The following is a 10146-nucleotide window of genomic DNA, read 5'->3' as shown; positions in this document are numbered from 1 at the left end:
CCCAATATTTCGAACGCTCGCTTTAACTCAGCACCCAGCCCCACCTTGTTCTTCTCTAGACACCTCCTTCGGCGCGCTGTTCTTCTCTAGACACACCCTGTGCGAACCGTGCCGCGCACCAAAACTTCCCCACGCCGTCTATCAGCCGCGCGCCCGGCGACCGCCTGGTGGCGCCGTTCTTCCAACCGCACCGGCAGCGCTCGGTCGCCGGTAGATCCTCACGGTATGCATGCTATCTTCAGGCCTCGGGCAAGTACGATTCATTATAGCTCAATCGAAGCCGCCGCCGCTCGCCCAGCTCTTATAAGTTCGTAGTTCGTGCTCAATCGATCGGTTGATATTGTTTTCCTCTCGATGTGTTTGTTTGACATTGTTTTCCGCTTTACCTATTTGCTCGAATTCGTTCAGTATCAGTACACCGTTTGTTTGTAAGGCAAAGAGGAAATCATATCATGGCTTATCATCATGGGTATAACCTTTTAGCTAGATTTTGCCGTTTGGGATCTATGATCCTTTTAGTTGCTGCTCTCCAAGAACATTTTCCTCTTTTTTATTACAAGTAAAAATACACAATGAGGAAACCACTCGTCCAGCTTCTAAAAAAATAGACCTCAGCTTGGTTTGCTGAAATCGGCTCAAATAACGTGGCATTTAGTTATATAGTTTTATATTCGACCCGTTTGCTCGATATGTTGGTTTACATTCATACGCAACCTGCTGGGCAAGTATGGACACAGCCTTCAACTGACTTTCATGTCAAAATCTGCTGTTGAGTGATTTTTGGTTGATCCATTCGTAGCGCTCGATCGCTTTTGATGGTTGTTATTGAGACAAAGTCATGGCTGGACTTTGACGCAGCTCCAGTGACGCTCAGGTCAAAAGCCCAGCGTTGACTTTGGTTCAATATCAGCCATCCAAAGCCAATCGAACACACATGAATGTATCCAACCAAAAATCACTCTACAATAAGTCGTTTCCAGCACTAAAACAATGTTTATTCCCAAACTATTTTTTTTGAATCCGACCAATCTTTCCCGAATGCGTAAGAAATATATAAGATTTAATCGGAATGTTGTTCTTTTTATCGACAGTTTGAATTTTAAGTTTAAAGTTGGTTGTAAAACATAAAATGAGGTTTATTGATAAACAATATGGCTGAATCTGATGAAACTCCCCGTAATGCATAACCCGACATATAAGATTTAATCGGATTTTTGTTTCAAAAACTTCTAGGCAAGATCTAATTTTAAGTTTAAAATTTTCTCGTGAAACTTAAAATGGTAAATTTTGGATCCATTCTCGTATGCTCGATTGGCTTTTGATGGCTGTTATTGAAACAAGTGTTAATTGGTTCTATGCCACTCCTCAATTCACAAGTTGTGTTTATGCCATTACAAAAACTGAATTTGTGTTTATGCCACTCTCAATTCTCAATATCCCCTTCTATATATGCCATTTTCAATACTCCACTATAATAAATATAGCATATCTATGATAGTACTCTATGATACCACCCACTATGCACCCATGTTCCAAACACCACTCCCGCTGACCGTACCTTATTGTATCGAGCGATAAGCTTGATGAGCAACCCAAACAAACAAAAAAGACCGTACCTTATTGTACTTGCTCTTACCCATATCTCTCTTCTCTTTCATCGCGAGTGCAGCTAATTCAGCTTAGTCTTCCAATGAATATTAATATTTTGTCTCAATGATGTCATGTTTCGACTAACAATTAGCACTTTTGAATTCTTAGATTGCTTTTTCACACGATGCACTTCTTTAATTTATTTTACCACATTTCAATGTGAACCTTGACCAAATAAATAGGACAACAATATCACGATCATATAATACATAAGCAAGCATTGTTAGAATCGTGTTGGAAAATACTTTCTAATGATACCAGCTTTATATCAATTTTTTATATATACTTCATCCTGAAAAATATGTTTCAACTTCATCAAAACTTGCATGTATCTGCAAACTAAACTCATCTAAATACATGTATATCTACATAAAATTGAAACATCATTTTTAAATAGAGAGATATAGATTAATATTTTTTCGAAGATAAAATACGAAAAACAAGGGTGCATTGTTTATTGAAATGGAGTGAGTAGTATATATAAAATCATTTTAGTTGCCAATGATCATGTTGAGGGCCTCTATTTCTTGTTTTGCTCAAGCCCTCCGTATTCTCATGTACGGCCCTGGTGGTCTATGAACCCGTATGTAATCTTATTACTTTTGGCTTCTTTGCACTCGCTAATAGATCGGCGGAATTACGGCAAAAAGAAGAAAGAATGTGTTGGTATTGTATTGCTTTCGATAGATCTGTTCGCCCTCCCCCCAAGCATTTACAGCATGGCACAAGAGATTCAAGGATGAAATTGCTCTCCTTGTTCATAAGGCAAAGAGGAAATCATATCATGGGTAGAACATTTTATATATATTTTGCTGTTTGGGATCTATGATCCTTTTAGTTGCTGCTCTCCAAGCAACTTTTGTACATATTTCCCTTTTTATTAATAAAAAAATACAAAGTGGGGAAACCCAGTGGTCAGCCTAAAAAAAATCTGTTCGCTAGGTAGCCGTAGTTTTGCACTCAGTTCGTTTGCTGAAATCGGCTCAAATAATGTAGCATTTATAGTTTTATATTCGACCTGTTTGCTCAGGTATGTTTGCTTACATTCGTAGGTGACCTGTTTGTTGAAATAGCTTATCGCTTCTCTGACCATCTATCTCCTCAACAGATGGACATAACTTGGATATTATTTCACTCATTAAACACACCAACATATTTGAGTGGTATTGAAGACTTCATGAAGCACGTTAGTGATTTTACTGACGGCGACAAGACAAAGGAAGTGATTTGTCCATGCCGCGTATGTTTGAATATTGGGTCCAAGCCTCAACATGTAGTCTCAGATCATTTATTCGTTTATGGGATGGACCAGACATATATCAGGTGGATTAACCATGGTGAACACTATGATCAGCCTGACATTATTGATCCTCTTTATTCTGATGGTTATCACCGAAGATCTCGTCCGAGATGAGGCTACCGCTAATTTGTTACGGGATCCGTATCCATATGCAAGCCAACAGCCCCATGGTTATCACAAAAAGCCTCTTTTCCATGACCCGATAGAAGATGCTAAGCGCTTAGTGGCCCCCGGTTCTCGTTATGTCAAGATTCGAATTAATTGTGAAATTACTTCATGACAAGTCATACCAGGGGATTACCAATAAAGCGTTCAATGCAGCTTGCGAAGACATACAACGATGCACTCCCGGGCCGGACTGCCAAAATCCTTTTATGAGGTGAAGCAAGACATCAAGGTACCGGGACTTGGATATGAGAAGATTGATTTTTGCAAAAATAACTCGTGCACCGTTTTGGATGGAGTATAATGACCTCGATGAATGTCCAAGATGTAAGGAATCAAGATGGAAACATGATGGAGCCGGTGGTAAGAAAAAGATTCCTTGGAAGGTTCCGAGATACTTTCCACTTGTACAAAGATTGCAGAGGTTGTTTGCTTCGTAACAAACATCTCGGGAAACAAGATGGCACAAAGAGATTCTCACGCCCGACCCTGATTTATCGAGGCATCCCGCCGATGGCGATGAATGGAAGCAATTCGACCTGGATCATCCAGATTTTGCCGCAGATCCAAGGAACCCGAGACTTGGCCTTGCTACGATGGATTCAACCCATTTGGCAACATGAGCAACTCGTATAGCATGTGGCCGCACTAGTTACACCTTACAACCAGGCTCCCCGGACATGCACCGATCGCCGAACCGTATGATGGCCTTACTCATCCCAGGTCCCAAATCTCCTGGGAAGGATTTTGATGTGTTCATGCAGCCTCTTATTAGAGACTTGCAAACATTATGGGAGGGTATCCCTACACGGGATGTGTGTCAACCTAAAGAACAAAATTTTCTATTACGTGCTGTTGTGATGTATTGCACCCATGATTATCCAGCTTTGGGCACTATGTCAGGCAGAGTAACATCAGGTTATAATGCATGTGTTCACTGTGATACTGATCAGCTGGCAGTGAGGATAATAAACAAGATATGCTATATGGGCCATCGCCGTTTCCTTCCATTAGATCACAGTTTCCGAAAAATAGAAAAAATTGCAATTTATTGGTGATCGTGTCCGTAAAAAGACTAAACCGCAAGCACTTTAAGAGTCACGAGTTGGAGGCGCACCTAGAAGCGGTCGAAATGTTAAACCAGGAAAACCACCAGCTCGCCACAACAGTACAAGCAGAGAAGGATACGTAAGATGCAGCAGCAAGATAGTAGCAGATAGAAAAAGGAAGAAGAGAGGAGATGAACTGAGTCTAGCAGCTACCAAAAGGAAGATGGGAGGTGAAATAGCAATATGTACCAAGAGGAAGGAAATGGAAAATGATAGACCGAGAATATTTTATAAGCGCAGGACCACTCTTTGGGACTTGCCGTATTGGGCTGGTAAGAAGCTTCGGCATAATATTGATATCATGCACATGGAGAAGAATATATGTGACAAAGATTGTCGGCACATTACTCAACATTCCATCCAAGACAAAAGATAGCTCAAATGCTAGGATTGATTGTGCAACATTGAATGTTAACATGCACTTGCAACCGGATCGTAATGACAAAGTGAACAAAGGCAAGGAAAAACATTATAAATTTCGAGGCGCGGAATTCACATTGCCGATGCCTAAAAGGAGATTATTTTGTGAGTACCTCCGAGGTGTGATGTTCCCTGCTCGGATTTGCTTCCAACATTGCAAATTGTCTCAATGTTGAAGGAAACAAGCTCCAAGGGTTGAAAACTCACGATTGTCATATCCTGCTGCAAAGGCTTTTAGCTATTGGCATTAAAGATTTAGTGAAGCCAAATATGTACAACGTGATTGCAGAGTTGGGAAGGTTCTTTAGGGAAATATGTAGTAAAACTCTAAGCAGAGCTGTTGTAGAACGTCTTAAGGTGGACATAGCAGTAATCCTGTGCAAGCTAGAGCTGATATATCCTCCAGCCTTCTTTGATGTGATGGTGCATTTGGCTGTTCATCTACCCGATGAGGCACTTTTAAGAGGTCCCAGTACAGTATGGATGGATGTACCCTATAGAACGTCGATTGTGCACTTTCAAGAATACAGTTAGGAACAAAGCTAGACCGGAGGCTTGCATTGCAGTGGCGTATATTGCTGCTGAAGCATATACATTTGCCTCAAGATATATTCCTGATATTGAGACCAGATTCAACCGGGGTCGCAGAATTTTGGAAGTTGGAGGATCTGTTTTTAATCATGGTGTTGAGCTAATAGGAAAGAGGACCGAAAAAACATTAGAGCAATCTGAATTTGAACAGCTGTCTTGGTATGTGCTGAATAATGCTGAATATGTTAAGTGAGTACTATGCACACGAAATACTCAGTTCCTCGCATATACTATGAACTTGTATCAAAATGAAATATATTCAGCTGACTTGGCTATGTTTTGCAGGTTGTACATGGAAACGAATGGAAAGCTATCGGCACGTGGGAGTGGGTTTCAGGACTCGGTTTGAGAAATATGTAAGATGTTCAATTGCACTCGACTTGTCTATGTGTTTTCACATGAGATGACCTCTTGTCTATTTTGTAATCGTAGATCTCCAAACTCCATGCGGAGAATCCAGCGCCGTTAGTGCCGATCTCCTTGTCCTATCACGTGGTCCAGATAAGAGGGTGTTGGTAGCTGCAGCCTTGCAATGCCAATGGTGTCCATTACAGCTCCTATGAGCGTGAACAACATTTGAAGACACGAAATAGTGGCATCACAACCAATGGAGATCACTTGACAACCGTAAAGAAGAGATCGTAGTCATTTGACCATTATGGTCACATAGAAGAGGTTATTCAGCTTGTTCTATAGTGATAAGGTTACCGTCCGATCCGTGGTTCTATTTAAGTGTTATTGGTACAACCAAGATCCAAACAAGGGCAAAGGTGCCGTAAATGATGGGTATTTCATATCGCTAATACTATCGCTCAGCTGGTACAAGGATGATCCTTATATTTTGGTACCTCAAGCGGCCAAGGTACTTTTCTTGGAAGACAGATCTAGAAAAGGATGGCAAGATGTGCAAAAGTTTGTGGCAAGGAACATATATGATTTGGATGAGAATGCGGATCCAATAATTGGTGCCCAAAGAAGATGATTTCGCTGGTTGTATGCAAACTAAAGTTGCCGACATTGATGAAACCTCGTTGGATACAGTATCCCCGCACATGATGGAGAAGTAGATTTCACCGTTGAGGTTAGCATAGTCGACAAAGAGATGGATAAACCGAAGCTACCCGGTGAATCTCAGTGAGGAGAATGGACACGACGAGCAGTGATGAGACCATGCACGAATATCGAATGAAGACGGAGGTGATGATGATGATGATGATGATGATGATGATGATGATGATGATGATGATGATTAGACTTTGTCTCTCGTATCATGCCGTGAGATGAAGAACCATGATTTGTTTTGATTTTTCTATTTGGAAAATGTATGAGTCCCGAAGACAATTATCTCGTTGGATTGTAATCCCATGATGACTAATTATTTATGTTTGTTGTCCTACTAAAAGTTGGTCAAACTTAATTGTGTGGAAGTAATCCCATGCTGTTTGATTCATAGGGTCATATCCCATAGGAAAATAGAATGATAATACTTGATCAAACTAATGCATAATATCTTATAACCACAATCAAATAGAATTTCTCTTGACATAGGATTCAAGTTGGCATGGCATCCCTATCATACAGGGGTTTTATTCATACTATGCTACAAATCGAAAATAAGATGGGTCAGCACTTTATCGCGGCAGATAGGGCAGCTAGGCGTTCGTTACAAACCAGGAGAAGATGCACTTCCTATGGAACGGGTGTTTGCATCCCCGGAGACGCACCGTTGTGCGCCGCGACAGCCCCAAAGCATGCATATGCTGCAAGTGGCCGTCCTCCGGCGCAACTAGGACCCAACTGTCCTGCAGCGCCGGCAAGTTGACGATGAGCCGGTGGTCCACCCTAAGGGTGAGGTCGAAGTGGAGGCCACCGAGCCGACGACACGCCTGCCGCCACATCAGGTGCATAACATCGTAAGGCATGATGATGTCCCACTCCTCCTCCGTGAGGTTCAGGTTCTTGAGCAGCCATACACGGGCAAGAATCTCGCGCATAGTTCGCACGACATTGCCCCCACTACGCAGCTCCCTCGGGGCAAGCCAAGATCCAAGCACCACCTCTTCGCAGGTGTAGTGGTGATATCGTCCTCATCCAAGGCAGGTGGAGGGGGCCGGCCATCCTCCTGAGCTCGTACGTCCTCGAGAAGAAGATGTGCACCGTCATAGTGTACGGGGACGCCTCGCCCTCGCCCACGGCCGGCGGCTCGCCGACGGAGAAGTCGGTCGTGCTTGCCGACACACGGCAGGCACGGAAGACATGTGGGCCAGACTCGATGATGCGCTCGCGTGAGGAGCGCTCTAGTAGGGGCGTCGCCGCCATTGGGGATTCTTCGGAGGGCTGTAGACTGGCGGCTAGTCGACGGTGAGGTGGTTGGTGTGAGATCTCTGGGATGAGGCCAGGGAAGTGGGCGAAGTGCTCGGGACTAGGGACTGCCCTCAACTTTCCGCAGTAGTATGATAATAATTGGTGGACGAGGGAGACTAGTCACGAGACTACCCAAAGTTGATAAATCATGTTCGAGGGAAAATGCCCAAGATTTATTATCAAAATTCAAGCTAATTTCGCCGATTTTGTTCTCGCCGTTCATTAGACATCATCCAACGGCCTTGGTCTCTCGGGATTCGCCGCTACGTTGTCATCTACTATTTTCTACCCAATTCCGTAAACATCCATAAAGCTAGTAGATAGCTTTCCTGCTTGTTGGCCCCAACCCATTTTTTTAATCTTTTCTTCCTTATCCCCTTCGCTCATGCTAGCAGCTAGTACTTGCAGCCATTGCTACACCAGCGAGGTGATCTCTATGATAGGCACGGTTTTAGTAAGACAGCAAGTTGTAGATAGCTAACCATGAGACACATGCCTCTCTGGTTGAGACTGAGCTCGCTCTTGTGATTGGGCTCCAATGGTCGAGGTGAGTCACAACTGCAATGACAGAGGTTTGTGCTGAATTAATTAGCACAGAGGCGTAACTAGCACTAGATGGAGAAGGCATAGTACACATATCGGACACGAAGTCGCGTCTGGCGAGCAGCTCGCATTCACTTGCATCAGTGCGGTACAACAAAGATGATGAAGAAGGATTGGAGCTTTGAAGGTAGTCAGAAAAGTTACAAAAATTAATACGTGCAAAACTTAACCTGTATAAACGCACATGCATGGATAATTTTACATTTCGCATGAGAAAGACATGTCAATTTTCAGTACGACATGGTTTGATTTGTCAAATTTGATGCTCCTTAATGCATTTTAAGTGAAAATTACAGGTTTATTCATTATAATTGCCGATTTTTAACGTTACGTGCAGCTGACTAGCAAACTATAAGTGTGTGATTGCTTGCTTCCAAAATAAGGATATGTAATCATTTTGTATAAGGTAGTACCAATTAGTCGTTATATTGCATAACTTAAAGAGTTTTGAGAGATTCAACTCGTTGCTACTCCATAAGAATGGTCATGTTGACAAATTTGATCCAATGGTTGAACAGAGCCGTAAACATTTCAAAAACTTGAGCATGGAACAGGCTAGGGGTAAATGCCCCAAGGCCAGCCCGAGCCTATCGTAGGTGCCGTCCCGAGGAGGAAGTACCTTAATTTGGGGCGCGCGCGGACGCTGCGGTACCCCGAGCTCGAGACGCCGCCGCACCGGTAGCTCGACCCGCGACGAGGCATGGCGGCGGCGGCGGAAGCGGAGCGGCGGCGGCGGAAGGTAAAGCTCCTGCCGACAAACATATTAGGCACAAATGGGCAACCTTCAAGCAACCCATGTTCCATTTTTTTTGTCAGATAACCCCATGTACCACCTTCCCAATAGAAAAAGTACTGTTCAACCTTCCCCCGTTGGGCCCAATATTTCACTTTTGGGTTGCCAAGGAACATCTACATGGTAATTGTTATCGGTCTACTTGATCCGGCTGTCGAAGCCCAATAACTACAAATGGGCCTTTCTGCTCATGCAATTTCGGCCCTTTTCTAATGAAACACAGATCCTATGATTGGCAAAAAAAAAATACACGGAGATTCTACATAAAAGTTGTTTTTATTTATTTTGAATTATAGGGTTCCAATTTTTGAAACTGCTCATGCCCAATATGAAAATCCTTGATCGCTCCATACCCACATGGATAACGGTATTTTTAAAAATTCATAAAGTGGATTTGAAATTTAAAACATATCCTAATAATTCCTTGATTTAATCTATCAACTTGCAAGATCTTGGAGCCAAAGAGCTTGTATTAGTCTCATGAAAATAATACCGATAAACCCGTCGTTAACAAGAAATGAAGGTTTATCGTTCGTAGAGGATGCCATGTGGGACCCATGAGACAAGAGCGTCCTCAACGTTTCAAAGAAAAAGGCAAGTAGCCCGAAAATAGGGGTAAAAAATAAATCCTACAAAGGAAACATTTATAGTTCATAGAGGCCGACATGTGGGACCGATCTCGCCACCGCATCCTCATCATTTCGAAGTCGGCAGTGGATCGAAGAAAAAGGCAAATAGCCGTAAATTAGGGGTCAAAAATAAATCCAAAAAGGAAACTTTTATTCTTAATAGAGGATGACATGTGGGACCGACTCTGCCAGCAGCGTCCTCATCGTTTCAAAGGCCGCAGGGATCAAAAGAAAAAGGCAAATAGCCGTAAATTAGGGGTAAAAATAAATCCAACAAAGGAAAGGTTTATTGTTCATAGAGGCTGACATGTGGGACCCATGAGCCAGCGGCGACCTCAATTTCAAAGGCGGCATATGATCGAAAAGAAAAAGGCAAGTTAGCAAAAATCAGTGGGTAAAAAAATCTAAGAAATGAAACTTTATTGTACAAGCCCCATGAGCCAGCACCTTACTCAACGTTTCAGTGGCGGCATGAGATAGAAAGAAAAAGGAAAGTGACCAAATATCAGGAGCAAAAATAAT

This window comes from Lolium rigidum, chromosome 7 (assembly GCF_022539505.1).
Source record: "Lolium rigidum isolate FL_2022 chromosome 7, APGP_CSIRO_Lrig_0.1, whole genome shotgun sequence".
Classification (NCBI taxonomy): Eukaryota; Viridiplantae; Streptophyta; class Magnoliopsida; order Poales; family Poaceae; genus Lolium; species Lolium rigidum.
The sequence above is the reverse complement of the archived record's forward strand: the minus strand, read 5'-3'. Positions refer to the sequence as shown.